The sequence below is a fragment of the Hyla sarda genome, chromosome 9 (assembly GCF_029499605.1).
Source record: "Hyla sarda isolate aHylSar1 chromosome 9, aHylSar1.hap1, whole genome shotgun sequence".
NCBI lineage: Eukaryota > Metazoa > Chordata > Amphibia > Anura > Hylidae > Hyla > Hyla sarda.
Genome location: NC_079197.1, coordinates 85,542,339 through 85,561,170, shown reverse-complemented (window position 1 = coordinate 85,561,170; position 18,832 = coordinate 85,542,339).

Here is an 18,832-nt window from a genome sequence, read left to right as displayed (position 1 = left end):
CAAGATATTTTAATTAAAGGCTATGGACACTTCTGACAAAAAAAAGATTTTCACAGGTAAATGGTTACCTCTAGTTGCAATAAGCTCTGACCTGCAGTCTTTATTCCTTCATTCAGACATGTAGTTTACAACCTAATCCTAGTTTCAGACTTTTCCTGTGAGGCCATGCCCTACCAGTATTGCATCCAGATGTGAATTCAGTGTGTCTGCAGGATGATGCTGCCTTCGGTAGCTTAATTACTGTACAACATTTTCCTTCTACAGCCCATAAAGGATATCTTCTCTCTTGTCCCTGACAGATATAGATAGAGAAGAGTGTGATATTTCCGTTCCTTATGTATGTGCTTTCCTCCTTATCTACACAGGAACACAGTAGAGTCTGTTTGATCTACCCTCCCTGAAGACATGGGTGCTTCCACCCTCTCCATACTCTTATTTACTGGACCTCCCTGCTGCTATCTCTAACAATAAGAGAACAAAAGGAACAAAGAGAGAGTGCTAACACTGCCAGGAGCAGTATACTGTTAGATGTATGTTAGTTTTAGTAGCATCACCAGTTGCACACACATTTTAAGACATAAAGACATTTTAGAAAGTTGCTTAATTTAGCATTTAAACAAAATAACTTAAAGTTGACTTGTCAGTAGGTTTTTAGGGTATAACCTAAGGGCATGCTATATTGGGCTTTGGGACCTAAATCCATACATACTTCTCATTTGATAAATGACCCCTCTGGCGCAGATATATCAGAGTTTGCAAGTTAGACTTTGGAGCCCACTGGGTGTTCCCCTTGGCTGCTAGATTTCGTAGGAGAAGAGGAGGTTATAGTACAGCCTGGCTGTCAATTAGGGGGTAGTGGAGGTGACCAGTGCACTGAAAGGACTGACCAATTGATAAAGGGGCCCAGCTATGCTGGACTCTACCATCCAAGGGAAACACCAAGTGGGCTCCAAAGCCTAACTTGCATATCTCTGTAAACTCTAATTTTACTGTACTGGAGGGGTCAATTAACTAATGAGAGCTTTGCATGGATTCAGGTGAAAGCTTTAATTCCTTTGAAACCTACTGACAGCTCTGCATTAAGTGCACAAGTGCCCATTGCCTTTAAGAAACTATATATAAAAAAATATTTGATGTGTATTATAGATAGTGTGCAGTGGCAGATGTTTTTCTTGATTTATGATTATTTTATCCAGAAAGCTTTGATGTTCTTTCTTTGCTATGCCCATCAGACATGACCGGTTGATATTGTCTGTGAAGGCAATGTATGTTGGCAATTGCATCATCACTTCATTTTTATATCCAAAAATCTGAGCTTATTAATATCCATATAGTGAATAGAGCTCAATTCTTCTAAGAATAGATATGCATAGACTAGTTTTAAAAGATAATATTATGGCTGCCTATATCTGCCAATAGAAAATGCATAAAAGCTTACTGCATACTGTGTAAACACAATAAAAGGTAAGTATGCTGTAAGCTCCATTGGCTGGCTCCTGCTAGTCTGGCAGATATCAACTCTTAGTTCTACTTAAGACAGAAATATAATGCCTATGGGCAGTGTTAGACGGAAGGCCTTTGTGGTTTCTAAAATCAGAACAGATCTTTTATTTTCATCGATATAGTGCTACATGTTATCAGCCTTGTATATAATTGACAAGCTAGCCAAACACATAAGATGGCTGAAAGCTATCATTCCTCATTTACCAATACACATTCAACTGTTAAGTTAAGTGTGTATATGTTCTCAAGGAAAAGGCGGGGGGGGGGGGAGGGGGGGGGGAGCCTCCCTTGGTAGGAGGTTATCTCCCATAGAATAAAAGGATTGTTTAATAGCCAACATGACTGACCCTTCTTTCCCCAACACGTGAGAGTCAGAAGGCACCAATACATATCTATGGTCAGTCCATCCTGACATAATTAGCGGGTTTAGCCAATACTAATCTAATCTGCATGGCCAGCTTAACTCAGTGTTTAGATGTACTTCAATATGTAAATTCCAGTGGATTTATACAGCATTTTTTGCATAGCTGCATAGATATCTTTACTCACTGATGTATATTTTGATGCATAGCGCCAGCACAAGATGTTTGCTGTACCCTTACCCTTCACATATCTCACTGCTGCCCGGATTTGATAGAATATGAGTCAGTAATAGAATTAAAGAAATGTTTGTTTCCCTTTGTTTTGGTGACATATTCCGTAGTTTCTCTTTAGCAGATATGGAAAAGTTAACAGTGGTTCCTGCACCCAAGATGATAATTTAATCTTACTGCAATGTACACACGTCTGCACCGCTGCAGTAGTGTGCCACATGTGCTGCCACTTATTTCTCACCAGTATCCTCATAGACCAGCATCCTCATAGCACCAATATTATCAATGCACAATCAATATTTTTCACAAAACATTGAATATATAGATCTACCTGAGCTGCATCTACCTGAGTCTACACCTCCTCACAAATGCTGAAAAGCCATTGTTAAAGCGTGCCAAATCTGTCTTGTGCTACAAATATTTAATACAGGTTATCCTTTAAATACAAATGCTAGCAGTCCCTTTAGATCTCTGTATCTATATTTTGAGACACATTGCTACTATATAGTATGTTAATGAAGCAGGGTGTTTATCCAATGGTGCTATTTTTAGACATTATCTAATGTAGCCTGTAGTTGTAGATCACTGGACCACCCTTCATTCACCTTTCCCAGTATACTGAGTCCTTTTTATTCATCACTGTTTACTAATAAAGATGCCACTGTTGTATGGAGCTCTAGCTCTATGTGACTCTTACACAGTTACAGCTTAGGTAGCCTGTGGTATCCATGTGGCGTTGGAACAAAAGGTCTCTAAGGTTTGGCAGCCCTGAAGAGGCTATGATTCTGCTATAGATGGAAATCACTGCAGGTCTTTAGGTTCCAAGAGTTCCAGCATCCAGTAGCTGTAGGTCAAATGTGTGGTAAGCCATAGCAAAGAGACCTATTTCAATGCCTTCATAGAATTACCTATATAGATTGTCAGGGGTTTTAATAGATTGTAGATATAGTTATAGTACTACTGTATATGTTTATTATGGTTCCTCAAGCTAATCCAACACAGGACAACATCTAGCTCTATTTAGTGTTTCTTAAAGTGTTACTACAGTGTATTATTTATATAATCTTTTGACCTGTCTTAAAGACATGGCAAAAGTTTTGACCGGTTGAGGTGTGAGTTGAGGTACTGAGACCTCCACCGATTACTAAAATGAGTGGGAAGAATCACTCGACTGGGCACTTCTCGACCCATCTGTCTCTTCTTTCAGTGGGCTTCATTGACTTTCTATAAAGTACGTCTCCTGCAGCGAGAATAGAGACTGGGAGGGAAGCACTCAGCTGAGTGCTTCTCCCCCCTGTACTAGCGATTGGTCTGGTCTCAGCACCCAGACCCCAACTAATCAAAACTATGACAGGTGCACTCTAGGTAAAATTAGTACACTATATTATCCCTAAAGCAGAGCCCGAGACGACAAAGCATAACACAAGTATTGTCTCTTAGATGTAAAGTCATGCACCAGCTCCCTTAGGCCCTGCATTGGCCATAAAACAGTGTATCAGATTTGCATGGAGTGTTTCTCTCACTATAGGGAAAAGCCTTTCTATTGGAATTGCAAACAAATAGGGACTTCACTGAAAATAGTGGCTGGTAAGAATAAACTGAAAGATAGTAATATGTCTGTATTTCATGCAGTAGGTTCTGGACTGGTACTTAGGTGTTCCTGTTTTCATTTACTGTCTTGACAGACTGCAAATTGTGAATATATACCCATATAGCTGTATTCCTTCTCTCCATAAAGCTTTTACCTTTGAATGTGCATACAGACACTATGTGTGTATAACTGATATTTGTAACATTCGGGTGGGACCTGGGTGGTGGGTATAACAGCTTCATAGCAACCTATACTTACCACTAGTGAAAAAAAATCCTGCACAAGTTAATGAAAACACTTTATCCATTTCATATGCCATGAGAACATCTATGTTATACGGACCCTAGTCACCTGTTGTTGCTTCATCGTTGTGTGGTTCCAATCCATCCAAAGAGTCATTCTGCAAGTGCCAAAGCGTCTCTGGTCTGTCTAGCCCACGTCCTGTTGCTCTAGTGATATGTAATGATTGCCATTAATTCTGTCCCTGCTTCAGTGCTCCTACACCAGCTTTGCTAAAGCAGAAATAATATCATTCTGAATCTCATCTACTTGTGTGGCAATGTCTTGCTAGAAATATTGACAGCTAGCCTTCGGGTAAGACATTAGCCTCCGGCAGTCTAATTCCTGTAGAATCTTATTGTCACAGAGCCCTGAAAGTCCTAAATCCTTCTTACTTTTCATTTCATTTTGCAAAAGCATATGTGTGCAGGATATTAGAAGTATCATCTACCATGTGTTTTCAAGAAATATTAAGTGTTTGTGAGCAAAAGCCTTCTACCATGCAAGCTAACATGTCTTCATTTCATACCCTACCATGTCTGACCCTGTATGACATTCAGAGTTTATATAGGCAGCACAGGCTGTGTCTCTTTAAATGAATGTGCGAGAGATGAGGCAGATTAAGGGTTCAAAAAGTCCTGCAATGGAACTTATTTTTTTAAGAATGGTTGCACCTTTGAAGATTAGCCCCTGTATATAGTATGAAGCCAACTCCAGTGTCAATAACTAAGCATTTGCGATGCATATTTGTAAATATGAAACCTCTACATCTAAATTGTCATTCCGCTATAGAATGACCATCTGACCATCCTTTACTGTAATATTGATTCTTGTATTTGTTTTTGTTTTTTTATTATAATTTGACCTTACATGTTTCTTTTTGATAAATGCGCCAATATATTATTTGCAGCTACATTTCAGGGAACTTATAACCTCTCGTAGTTAACATAAGTTCTGCATGATATCACACTTTGATTTCCTTTTTTTTTATTTTATTGCGCAAAAAGAAACACAGGTGAAATTGTACATGGATTAATATCATTGTGATGTTTTTTTAGTATGCAGAAAAAAAGGTGGTCTGCACTTCTTGTTCTAAGCCAAAAAAACCTTGACGTCAGAGCTCGGGTTTATTCAAAGTCAGAACAAAGAGGTTTGTTATTTAGCTACTGTTTCCAAATGTTTTGTCTCTTATGTTCTGTTACAATGGGTTGTTTGGCGCTGTCAAACAAAATGTAAAAGTTTTGTGTAAAGGAAAACAAAAAAAAAATTGTTTTAAAGAGTGTTGTCAGTAACACTGAGCCTTATGAGAAAAAAAATATTTATGGAGAAATAAAAAAATGGAAAAAGGCATTTTTAAAGTATTTTTAAATATTTTATTTATGTAAAAAAAAAGACAATTAAACGTGTTGGATCTTACAGCTCTAAAAAGAATATGTGCATCCTAAACTGTTTTTTAAATGTCACTAATAGCCCAGCTTCAATGCCTAGGCATCTGTTTTGTACAAAATAAACTGTTTGTTCATCTGTTATGTACCTCAAGACGATTACAGATATTGTCTGTCCCTTAAGATCCCACTCTTGAATGAAGAGCAGTAATCCTCTTTGGATGTGGCTGAAGCATACATTTATGCTTTCAAAGGACATAGGCCCAGATTTATCAGTCTTGCATGAGACAAAAATGTGTCTGCTTTGCCTACAACAAATAATCAGGGCTAGATGACTCAGTTCAGGTCATTAGATTGAATGGTGTATGGCATGGGTCCGGCAAAAATACATTGGCAGGTGGTTTTAAGGTTGCTCCACCAAATCCGTTTCCCAAGTGGCACAAGACTTGGTGTGCATGCCCAATTAAAGGGGTATTCTGGTAATGTTAAGTTATTATAAGGCCCTGTTCACACAGAGATCTTTTGTTCCCACATTTTTCCTACAAAAAAAAAAAAAAACTGCTGTTTTTTTAGTTATATTTTGCTCAAAAATCAGCCATCAATTTCTAAAATAACGGCTGTTAAATAATACAGTGTGTATTACCACATTGAGTTTCATTGAAATATTTTATGGCCATCTTTTGTACCTCAAAACAGCAAAGGAAACTGATGGTTTCTTGGTACAAGGGATGGCTGAAACGATGTATGAACATAGCCTTGTATTGCTGGGGCAAGACATAAAAATCATATTTACCTACCCCCATTTCCCCCGCAGCTCCTGCTGCGGCTCTCTCTGGTTCCCTATGCTCATCACCTCTGCCTGCTTCTGAGATGATAGTTCAAAGCAGGAGCGTGATGCTCAGCCAATCACTGGTTGAGACGGGACATTACTGCAGCTAGTGATTGTCTGAGTAGGGAGGTCCTGCTCAGACCTTCCATATGGGAAGCAGACAGAAAAAATGAGCAGCGGGGAACTGGAGAGAGCCCCAAAAGCTATGGGGAACTAGAGGTAGGTAAGTTTTATCCTAACAACAATAATTTTACAACATAAAACCCCTTTAACTCCTAAGGCTTTTTGCTGAAGGCAGGGCCATCAGAGGTACAATATGACCACATACACTATGGGTGCGAGTGCCATATTATAGTTCTTCACAGTTCAGAGTTTCAACTGAGCAACAATATGGATCTGTGCATGAGACATCAAATTGTGTCAGCAGTGGGATGGGGGCTTGTTTCCATACATTTTGTCCACATATGTTGGGTATACCCATAGTGACCTATTGATATATTTAGTCGTATCACATATCAACAAAGTTTATGTACACACTCCACCAGCATCTGCCTCGATGGTTCCCAAGGGGGCATGGGCCCGTAAGGAAGTAGGTTGGTTTTAATACTATCTAGTACTCAGTTATTGTATACTTAATGCTACAGTAGGAACAGCCATTATTTGGAAATGCTACTGTATATTCACTCCTCCACCTCCAGAACCAGGCATCAATGAAGATGTGGTGTTTGTTTCCACTAGGTAGCACTGCTGTGAAGTGAATACCTCAAGTATACTGTATGACAGGCGTGCTTATGATGGGAATGCTGTTAATATGTTCAAACCTTACATTTTGTCGTTCATATTTTTCTCTTCAATAAAAGCATTGACAGGAAGGTAGATATTATGTTCCTGTATAAAAACTATTATTTTTAGTTGATACATGGTAATATCCCAAAATATATCACAGAAATATATCACAGTAGGCAACCTCCGTCTATTGGAACCATTAGGCCTCCCAAATTCCTGCCTCAAGTTTTCTTATTTTCACTGTCTAGTTAGTCTTGCCCTTATGGAACCCAATTCTTAGGGAAACCCACTTCCCTACCTCTCCCACTGTCTACTGAGCCCAGCCCACGTCTCCTAGGACTATCCTAAGCAGGCCTACAGCCAAAGCCCTACAACCTAGGCCACACGTCAGGCCTAATTCACCTAGCCATTCTATAGGTCTCCATGACAACCAAATTCTAATGCAGCTATCTACCTATATACCAGGACTAAGGATTCCTTCTCAGCTCTGAAACTCGACAACCCTTCAGCATATGAAAGAAAAATATAGCATACGGGTGCTGTAAGTGCCATTATGATATTTAGATGAATGATAAGCACAGGCCGTACTGCCTATCACAAAGAATTCAGCATATAAAAGAAAGATACATATGTATGTATGTGTATGGGTATGTTGGTTATCAATGAAATCTATAAGAGGGCTCTACACCTAAGGTTCTATAAACAATACCAGGTTTTAGTATACCAGAATAATTTGCAGGCCACAGTTCAGAGACAAAACTAGGAAGTCAGATTTGCATTGAAGAACAACATTACAGGGAAGTTTTTTAATCTAAAAAAACTGTACTTAATGGGGAAAACCTTTAAATGTAAAACTACAACTGTCAGGCACCCAAAAGTTAATATCAATAAATAATGCAAAGTCCTAGCATTAAAGGGAAACATCACCACTTTCATAGGGGCGGACCTTGGTGGTTTCTTCTTTGAGTGGTAGATTTTACCCTACACCCAAACAGGGAGAACTATATCAATCAAGGCTGGTGGGACAGGGTGAAGCTGCTGGGGATCAACGCAGTGAAAATGATGACAAGATCCCTTCAAAAGTGTTGTCTCATTCAATACATTTTATTTTTTTTAAATACTCCCCAGAATGCCGGCATTAAACAATAAAACTTGACCTACTTACTGCCGCTCCCCCAGTGCCGTTGAAACTGCCATTCCCCTCCAGCGTGATCTTCTTATTGCTTCTGGAGGGAGCACGTACTTATGTCACTCAGCTAATTGCCAGCAGCAGCGATGTCCGGCCTCAGCCAGTGATAAGCTGAGCGGCAATGTGATGTATTGGGCCTGGACATCAGAAAGAATGCCAGGCCGATCTCAATACATGATTTTGCCACTTGGCCTATCAGCTGCCGAGGCCGTACATCGCTGCAACTGGCAATTAGCTGAGCGGCAGAGATGCTGACCCCAGAACCAGGAAGAAGACCACAACAGAGGAAAGAACAGCGACTCTAGCAGCACTGGGGAAACGGCAAAAGGTAAGTCAAGGTTTATTGTTTTAAGAAAATTGGGGAGAATGTTAAAAAAACTAAAATATTAAATGAGACAATCTCTTAAGGAAAATGCTTTTGTGCTATTTTCATACCCAAAATATACGTAGCAACAGTAGGCAAATGCTAGGGTGACATCACATTCGATTTCTTCCTAGGAATAAATGCAAAGGCTACTGTAATGTTATTACTAGGGATGAGCGAATCAAATCTGACAAATCCGAAATCTTTCCGAATTTCAGGAAAAATTGTATTCACAACGAATGCAGTATATGGTCACGATCGGGCAAATTGCTTCATTAAACTCCATTTAGTCCAGTCCAGGCTCCAGTGCATCTAAAATGGCGGATCCACATGTGAGGACATGGGGCAAGGAATCCTGGGAAGGCATGAACAAGGGTAGGCGGGATGACCCTGAATCACATGCAGCCTATAAGCAGCCAGCCACCCCTGTGGTGTCACAGCTCTATATAACCGGCAGCCATCTTGCAGCCAGTCACTTCAGCTTTTTATTGCAGAGAGAGAGAGAGAGAGAGAGAGAGAGAGAGAGGGACAGACAGGTCTGTGTGTTGCACAGAAAAGCATTTTTCCAGCAGCGATTCACCTCCCAGTCACATCAGCGTTCTGTTGCACAGAGAGAGGGACAGACAGCAGTGTGTGTTGCACAGAAAATAATTTTTACAGCAGCAATTCACCTCCCAGTCACTACAGCGTTCTATAACAGAGAGGGACAAAGAGCAGTGTGTTGCACACAAAAGCTTTTTTACAGCAGTGATTCAACTCAAGCCAAAATCCAACCTAGAAGCACTGATAGGGAAGGGAGTGAGATTGAGAGAGAAAGTACAATTTTGGGTGTAGTACACAGCAACTGTGTGCTGCAGCACTGGTGTGTACTGCTGGTGTTATACTAAAATACTGTTTTAAGCGTACTGGAGCGCATTGTCCTACAGTCATAAGTGCATACAACATACGTACATCTGAGTGGTGTACTATTTTCTTCCTGTTAAAGTCTTAAGGGCCTAGATACTTTGAAACGCCAGGCAAAAGTACACACCAGCTGGTGTTGTACACAAATACTGTTTTAAGCGTACTGGAGAGCATTGTCCTCCCCTCATAAGTGCATACCACATACGTACATCTAAGTGGTGAACTGTTTTGTTCCTGTTAAAGTCTTAAGGGCCTAGATACTGTGAAAGGCCAGCCAAAAGTACACACTGGCTGGTGTTGTACACAAATACTGTTTTAAGCGTACTGGAGAGCATTGTCCTCCCCTCATAAGTGCATACCACATACGTACATCTAAGTGGTGAACTGTTTTGTTCCTATTAAAGTCTCAAGGGCCTAGATACTGTGAAAGGCCATCCAAAAGTACACACCTGCTGGTGTTGTACACAAATACTGTTTTAAGCATATTGGAGCATATTGTACTCCCCTCATATATGCACTAAATACGTCAAGCAGAGAAGTGCCAGGATGTGCAGAGAAGAGTGGCAGAGGCCTTAATTTATCAGGAAGAGGTCGCAGCAGACTCAGTGCAAGTGATCAGCACCTGGAAGACCCCAAAAGCTACAGTCATTCCAGTAAGTCTCAAGTCTATGTCTGCTGTCACTAAAACTAGTCAAGTCCTGCATATAGTCAAGTCAAGTCCAATCTCGAGTCAAGTTAATTACAAGTTTATTGGTCCAGCAAGCTGTGAGGTCCTCTGGGTCCTGGCCACCTCTCTGGGAAATCTGGCCTTAGCTGTGAAGATAATTCCATCTGTCTTATACTCAATAACCATAACTGGTTGTGGACTCTCAATTCACTACTAGTGTTGAGCGGCATAGGCCATATTCAAATTCGCAATATTTCGTGAATATATGGAGGAATAGTCGTCATATATTCGCTAAATTTGCATATTTGTAATATTCACGTTTTATTTTCGCATATGCGAAAATTTGCGCATGCAAAAATTAGCATAAGTGAAAATTAGCATATACAAAAATTAGCATAAGCAACGCCAGTCTCACACAGTAGTATTAGAGCCTTCTTTACACCACACAAGCTGGAAGCAGAGAGGGGTGATCACTGTGATGTGTACTGTGAAAAAAAAAAAAAAAAAACGAAAATTCGTAATTACGAAAGTATAGTTCTATATTCGCAAATATATCGCATATTCGCGAATAAAATTAGCATTGCGAATATTCGCGAGCAACACTATTCACTACTAGCAACTGGGATAGTGGAGGAACCGGGCGTGTGGTGTTCCGGAACCCTAAAACTACACTGGCGTCACGAACACTAGGGGTTAACAACATCTTGCCTTGGGGGTTAATACCATCTGATCCCACCACTCACTCCGATGCACCTGTGCTCCCGTCATATACCCGTGGGTCACCACATAAACATATTTAAGGTGCTGCTCCCCAGTTACAGGCATTCCTCGGCATCACAACACAAGTAAGTATTGAGGGTATGCATTAGCTAAAACTGAACTTTTCTTAGGATATAATATAGGGACCCAAAATTCTTTTTTAAATCAAACAAAAGGAAAGGTGTGCAAAAAAACACCATGTGCCACCTACACCACCAAGTATTTATGTGATGCAAAGACCTCTAAAAGGTGGAAGGGAACAAAGTATAGTCCATTGTAACCGGTGGGGGTAAAAACTTCACTGTAAGGCCCTACTCTGGCATTATTAATCTCCTTCTTGGCAAGTGTTACTCGTCCTAAAATGGATGGCCCTACACAGGAACCTCTCCCTATTTCCACCTACAAACATTACCATTTCCCATGGTTTTTAGGTGACAATAGAGAGAGTTTTCTGTGTAGGGCCACTCTTCTTTGGGTGAGTAACACTTGCCAAGAAGGGAATTAATAGGGCGAGAGTAGGGCCTTACAGGGGAAGTTTCTACCCCCACCTGCTACAATGGACAATACGTAGTTCCTTTCCACCTTTTCGAGAAAAATGTTACTCGTATTAAAAAGTGCGCCCCCACACAGGAACCAATCCTTATTTCCACATAAAAACCTTGGGAAATGGCAGTGTTTGTAGGTGGAAATAGGGAGAGGTTCTTGTGTGGGGCTTCCCATTTTAGGATGAGCAATACTTGCCAAGAAGGGAATAAATAATGTGAGAGTAGGGCCTTACAGGGGAAGTTTCTTACTCCCACCGGTTACAATGGACCATACGTTGTTCCCTTCCACCTGTTAGAAGTCTTTGCATCACATCAATATTTGGTGGTGTTGGTGGCACATGGTGTTTTTTGCGCACCTTTCCTTTTGTTTGATTTAAAAAAAACTATTTTGGGTTCATATATTTTATTCTAAGCATATTATTAAAAGTTAAGTTTTATGTAATGCATATCCTCAATACTTACTTGTGCACAATATCACTTTTACAAAAGAGACTGTTTGCTTCTGTCTACCTGCCTCAGCTACTATTCTGATCCTGCCACCTGCCTGATGCCACACATCTGGTGCCAAGTTCTCCTTTTTTCACCCACCTTCGTCACCGGGTACTGGTATTGCCACCCACGGCACCACTCTGTCACTGGGTCACTTTCAGGAATCCTGATGCTGCTGCTGCCACCTGCAGGCTGCCTCATTCTGCCACCATATGTTTTCCTTGTGCTGATGCCTCCTCCAGGCTGTCTCATTCTGCCACCATATGATCTCATGCTGAGGCCACCTCCAGGCTGTCTCATTCTGCCACCATATGTCCTCCTCATGCTGATGCCCACTCCAGGCTTTCTCATTCTGTCACCATATGTTCTCCTTATGCTGATGCCAGCTCCAGGCTTTCTCATTCGGTCACCATGTATTTTCCTCATGCTGATGCCAGCTCCAAGCTGTCTCATACTGCCACCATACGTTCTCCTCATGCTGCTGCCACCTCCAGGCTGTATCATTCAGCCACTATATATTCTCCTCATGCTGATGCCACCTCCAGGCTGTCTCATTCTGCAACCATACGTTCTCCTCATGCTGCTGCCACCTCCAGGCTGTATCAATCAGCCACTATATGTTCTCCTCATGCTGATGCCGCCTCCTCTACACTGTGTCTTTCAGTCACTATATAGTCTCTTCATGCTGCCGCCACCTCCAGGCTGTGTCATTGAGCCACTATATGCTGCCGCCAACTCCAGGCTGTCATTCAGCCACTATATTTTCTCCTCATGCTGCCGCCACCTCCCGGCTGTGTCATTTAGCCACTATATGTTCTCCTTATGCTGCCGACAACTCTAGGCTGTGTCATTCAGCCACTATTTGTTCTCATAATGCTGCTGCCACCTCCAGGCTGTGTCATTTAGCCACTATATGTTCTCCTCATGCTGCCGTAAACTCCAGGCTGTGTCATTCAGCCAATATATGCTGTCGCCAACTCCACGCTGTGTCATTCAGCCCCTATATGGTCTCCTCATGCTGCTGTCACCTCCACGCTGTGTCATTCAGCCACCATATGGTCTCCTCATGCTTTCACCACCTCCAGGCCCTGTCATTCAGCTACTATATGTTCTCCACATGCTGCCACAAACTCCAGGCTGTGTTATTCAGGCACTCTATGCTGCTGCCAACTCCAGGCCGTGTCACTCAGCCACTATGTGGTCTCCTCATGCTGCTGCCAACTCCAGGCTGTGTCATTCATCCACTATATGTTCTCCTCATGCTGCAGCAAACTGCAGGCTGTATCATTCAGGCACTATATGCTGCACCAACTCCAGGATATGTCATTCAGCCACTTTGTGGTCTCCTCATGCTGCCACCAACTCCAGGCTGTGTCATTCAGCCACTGTATGTTCTCCTTATGCTGCTACAAACTGCAGGCTGTGTCATTCAGCCACTATATGCGGCCGCTAACTCCAGGTTGTGTCATTCAGCCAGTATGTGGTCTCATCATGCTGCCGCCAACTCCAGGCTGTATCATTCAGCTGCTATATGTTCTCTTCATGCTGCGGCCACCTCCTCGCTGGGTCATTCAGCCACTAAATGGTCTCCTCATGCTGCGGCCACCTCCAGGCTGTGTCATTCAGTCACTATATGTTCTCCTCATGGTGCCGCAAACTCCAGGCTGTGTCATTCAGCCACTATATGCTGCCACTAACTCCACGCTGTGTCATTCAGCCACTATGTGGTATCCTCATGCTGCCGCCAACTCCACACTGTGTCATTCTTCCACTATATGGTCTCCTCATGCTGCCGCCACCTGCACGCCGTGTCATTCAGCTACTATATGGTCTCCTCATACTGATGCCACCTCCAGGCTCTTTCATTGTGCTTTGCGACAGTGATTCTATTAGCGACACCTCTGATCTGCATGTCATACTGAATAACAGTATTATTTCACTAACCCAGCACACACCCTAAAGAAAACACCCATAAAGGAAACAGGTTGCTGACTATAACTAAAGACAATTATCTGTCGCAAATGGTGCAGGGCCCTACCAGAGGGGATGCCCTACTAGATTTAATATTAACCAATGTACCTGACAGAGTAATTCATGTGCAAGTAGATGGACACCTAGGAAATAGTGATCATAATATAATACATTATAACTTGTTCTTCAATAAGGGAATCTCTCGATGGGCCACAAAAAAAATTAACTTTAGGAAGGCAAAGTTCGATCAACTCAGAGAAGCCCTTAACAATATAAAATGGGATAATGTCCTCAAAAAGAACAATACTGACACTAAATGGGAGACTTTTAAAAAACATCTTAAATTTTCACTGTAAGATGTATATACACATTATGGGAACAAAAGGGTCAGAAATAAAAGAAAACCAATATGGATGAATAAAAATATTAAGGGGGCAATAAATCACAAAAATAAAGCAGTTAAATTACTAAAACAGGAGAGCAGTGAAGAAGCATTAAAAAGCAATAGAGAAAAATGTAAAATATGTAAACCGGGTTTTGCTTATGTGCGATTTATTTATCAGGGTCGTGCGACTAGTTGTTAAATAGGTCGCATGTAGGCAAAAGTAAATAAAAAAGAGTTGTCATATAAAAGCCATATGTTTTAAAAGAATGATAAATTTCATTCATTGTGAATTTGTTACAATTAAATTGTTACAATTTCTGTCTAGGAGTGAAGACAAATGCTTTTGGGACATTACCCAGAGTAATTCTGTCTAGGAAAAAAAGAGAAAGGCTATTGTTACATTAATTCAATACAACTCTACCTATTAATTTAGCAAGGAAAAAAAACTAATGTCACATCATCATAACAAAATCCTATGTAGACTGAAAAACAACTGATATTATGAGTATGGCAATGAAATTCTGGCTAGACACAAGAACAAACAATATTGTGACATCATCATAACTATTGTGATGTCATTCAAATGCTGTTATGCCATTATCACAATAGAATTCTACTTAGGAGCTTAAAAAAATGTAAGTGTTTGTGTCCTTATGAATTCTGCTTAGAAATTAAAATATCTGTTACTTTGACATCGGAACAATGGAATATTGGCTTGAAATACATTTAACAATGACATCATTAAAGGGTACCTCTCATCAAATAAACTTTTGATATATTTTAGATTAATGAATGTTGAATAACTTTCCAATAGCATGTTGTTAAAAAATATGCTTCTTTCTATTGTATTTTTCCCGATCAGTCATGTCAGCAAGCATTTCTGACTCATGCTGGAGTCCTAAGCACTCAGAGCTGCCAGCCTGCTTTGTTCACAGCCAAACAGGCTGTGAACAAAGCAGGCTGGCAGCTCTGAGTGTTCTCCTTTGTGAACAAAGCAGACTGGCAGCTCGTAGTGTTTAGGACTCCAGCATGAGTCTGAAATGCTTGCTGCCAGGACTGGTAGGGAGACCCCTAGTGGTCATTTCTTCAAAGTGGAAAATTAAATAGAAAGAAGCATATTTTTTAATAACATGCAATTGTAAAGTTATTCTGCATACATTAATCTATGATATATCAAAAGTTTTTTTGATGAGAGGTACCCTTTAAAATAAAATGGGAACTTAGATAAAAATTATTTCCTACTGCATAGTGGATTTTGTACAGTGTGACATATGCTGTGTATACAGTGTGTGTGACCCTGGGGTACAGTTGACTACTGGAAGTTTGTGCCAAACTGTAGTGCTCTTGCTAAGTTTTGCTTTACTGTCTGCACTAAGAAGAAACTTTCCCAAGCTGGTTCACGGAAGGCTCAATATGAGGAATCCTCTGCAGCAATAAAGGCCAGTTCACCACTTCTCCAAGCTTCAAATTTTACTTGCAGGCTTGTGCTATAGACCGATGCCAGCTCCTATTAGTACAGTATTCAACCGAGTGAACCTAAAAGAAGAAAAAACAATCAATTCTTTACCTAAGCAGAAAATGGCAAGAAACTCCTTCTAAGAGTTTAAAAATAGAGTTTGACTATTGTTTGGGCCCCTTAAAACTACAGCCATTTATGGATGCTACTGTACAGTGATCACTTATCTTATTCCGCTTAGAAATAATTTCAACATCAATAAAGGTACTGACTAAGCATGGTAATAAAAGTGATCTACTGTAAGTACATAAGTGAGAACACCCCTCAAATTGTAAATATTTTATTATATCTTTTCATGTAACAGCACTGAAGAAATTACTTTACTTTCCCAAGACCAATATATGAAGGGTAGCAATTAATTCATATACCCATAGATCACCGTAAGGGTGATCTAAAAATAGCCATCTTTCCCATATATTAAAAATCCATACACTTTATTAGTATTACCACACTCAGAAACTTTTAAAAGTTATAGTGCTGTCAACTCCTACCTATTCATATAAAATGCAAAAGGTATCAGGTCTGTGCAAGCTCACAATGTTATAATAGATATCACTGTCTGCATGTATCTGCAGTGTGCATTCAGCTTAAAGAGTTAGCACTAGTTAAAATTTAAAGGGGTACTCCGGCCCTAATACATCTTATCCCCTATCCAAAGGATAGGGGATAAGATGTCTGATTGTGGGGGTCACGCTGCTGGGGACCCCAGCATTCTGTAATTTAGCACCCACCTTTGCGAGCTGTCCGCAGCACTAGAGGCTCCAAGTGATGACCACAGGGCCGGACTATCGTGACATCATGACTCCGCCCATGTGTGATGTCACGATATGCCCCCTCCTATAGACTTGCATTGAGGGGACAGGGCATGATGTCACATGGGGGCGTGAGACATGAGTCGTGACGTCACGATACTCCGACCCCTTGGTCGTCACACTGCACACTCAGAGCCTCCAGCGCTGCGGAGAGCTCGTGATGGTGGATGCTGAATGACAGATTGCTGGGGTCCCCAGCGGCGGGACCCCCACGATCAGACATCTTATTCCCTATTCTTTGAATTGGAGATAAGATGTATTAGGGTCGGAGTACCCCTTTAAATCTCAGCCCCTCTTAACATGTTTCGCTACAATCATTGCTTTTTCAAGAGGAAGCAGGGCACTGAGTGTAAAAACGATGTGCAAGGTGTTTTAAAACCTCCTATTGTGACGTCATGAACTGGGAGGCATCATCTCCAGATTGGCTGAAAGAATTGCCAATAACAACTCTCCAATCAGTGTTCAGTGTGAGAGATTAGCACTTGTTTGGTCAGATCCACGGACTTATCAAGTGACCAGTCCCTGTCTCAGTATCACTGGGAGATGTGCTGTGCCCTGTGACTTGCGCTAACACATAGAAAAAAATTCAGACAGATCTGTCTGTATATGTATATCAGACAAATCCAGTCAGTGACGTACTATGCAGCACTGAACACTGACTGGATCTGTCTGATATACATATACAGACAGATCGGTCTGACTCTCTGCTACAGGAATTGCACAGCCTGCATAACAGTGTTTAATGTTGTGTCCCTTCAAAATATTTACACACAGCCATTAATGTCTAAACCTTGGCAACAAAAGTGAATGCACCACTAACTGGAAATGTCCAAATTGAGACATTGGGTCAATATTTTGGCGGTCACCATTAGAGATGAGCCACAGTGTGGAGGAGGTGGCAGTATGAGGAGAACATTTGTTGGCAGTATGAGACAGCCTGGAGAGGGCAGCAGCAGCATCAGGAGTCCTGAAAGTGACCCGGTGACAGAGTGGTGCAGTGGGTGGCAATAACAGTACCCGGTGACGAAGGTGGGTGAAAAAAGAAGAACTTTGCATCAGATGTGTGGCATCAGGCGGGTGGTAGGATCAGAATAGTAGCTGAGGCAGGCAGGCAGAAGAAAACCGTCTCTTTTGTAAAAGTGTTAGTGTGCACAAGTAAGTATTGAAGATATGCATTACGTTAAACTTAATTTTTAATAATATGCTTAGGATAAAATATATGGACCTACATTTTTTTTAAATCAAACAAAAGGAAAGGTGTGCAAAAAACAGCATCTGCCACCTTCACCACCAAGTATTGATGTGATGCAAAGACCTCTAAAAGGTGGAAGGGAACAAAGTATGCTCCATTGTAACCGGTGGGGGTAAACACTTCCGCTGTAAGGCCCTACTCTCACATTATTAATTCCCTTCTTGGCAAGTGTTACTCGCCCTAAAAAGGGCAGACCCACACAGGAACCTCTCCCTATTTCCACCTACAAACACTGCCATTTCCCAGGGTTTTTAGGTGAAAATAGGGATTGGTTCCTGTGTGGGGCTGCCCTTTTTAAGACGAGTAACACTTTCCCTGAAAACGTGGAAGAGAACAACGTATTGCCGATTGTAGCAGGTGGGGGTAGAAACTTAGCCTGTAAGTCCCTACTCTTGCCCTATTAATTCCCTTCTTGGCAAGTATTACTCACCCTAAAAAGGATGGCCCCACACAGGCAACTCTCTATTTCAACCTAAAAACCCTGGGATATGGCAGTTTGTAGGGGGAAATAAGGAGAGGTTCCTGTGTGGGGCCACCCTTATTTTTTCCTAAGAAGAGTTAATTTTTAACAAATGCATATCCTCAATAATTACTTGTGGTCTGATGGTCTGATGTTTTCCAGTATCCAAATTTGTGAAGTGTTGGGGTGGCACCATGGTCAATCTACTTCATCTTCACAAAGGTTAGTCTCTCAACATTTTTCGTGGTCAGGCGAGTTCTCCTTGGGGTTACTATAGCCCCTGCCACACTAAACACCCGCTCTGATGGCAAACTTGTGGCAAGGCAGGGCAGATTTTCCAGGGCAAACTCTGCTAGTTGCAGCCACAAATCAAGTTTGGCTGCCCAGAAGTCCAGCAGATCTTTAACCCCTTAAGGGGTTTTACACCTTAGGACCAGAGCGTTTTTTGCACATCTGACCACTGTCACTTTAAACATTAATAACTCTGGAATGCTTTTAGTTATCATTCTAATTCTGAGATAGTTTTTTCGTGACATATTGTACTTCAACATAGT